Below are 819 nucleotides of genomic sequence, written 5' to 3'. Positions count from 1 at the left end.
GAATACCCATGAACATAATATTCTGCAATATTACAATGTGTGTGTGTGTGTGTGTGTGTGTGTGTGTGTGTGTGTGTGTGTGACAAAGAGTAATCAAAGTTTGTCAGTGGCCAAAAGCTATCAACTGTTTATAAGAAGCAATAAAATGGTACAAGGGTCATTTACACTCAGACACACGTGAACTCCAGCCTGATTTCACTGCTTCACACAGCAGCTTGCACGTCACTGTTTATACACGCACACGCACACACACACACACACACACACACACACACACACACACACACACACACACACACACACACACACACACGATAACCCAGGGCAAAGAAAGCACTAAAGTAAGCCAGATAAAGTAGTAATTTCTAGTATTGTGGCAAAAAGGAACCCCCCCCTTTTTTAGCCGTTCTTTTCCGAATTTTCTGGTTTATACAGCTCATGTCTCACCTAAAACCAAATTGGCAACATAGAAAGTATCGTCCTGATGTTGAATTACAACCTAACATAATCTCATACCATGTTTTCACAGTTAATGTAAGGGTGATTGTTTGCCTTACTGGTCTGCATTTTTGTTGCTTTTCTAAATGTAGTCAGGTTTTGTCTCTCACTTTTTGGCATAACCTCAATATGGCCTCTTAGTTTTGAGCTGTTACCACTGGGTGTCAGTGCAGGGCTTTGATACTAGCTGGCGCCTATGGCTGGCAGATTTTTTCCACACTTTTCAGTTGTGTGTGTGTGCAAACTGATTGACTGTACACAAGAGTTTCTGTTTGTGTACACAGTTTGTCCACTTCAAATTCATCTTCATGCATGCCTTAT

This window comes from Amphiprion ocellaris, chromosome 1 (assembly GCF_022539595.1).
Source record: "Amphiprion ocellaris isolate individual 3 ecotype Okinawa chromosome 1, ASM2253959v1, whole genome shotgun sequence".
Classification (NCBI taxonomy): Eukaryota; Metazoa; Chordata; class Actinopteri; family Pomacentridae; genus Amphiprion; species Amphiprion ocellaris.
The sequence above is the reverse complement of the archived record's forward strand: the minus strand, read 5'-3'. Positions refer to the sequence as shown.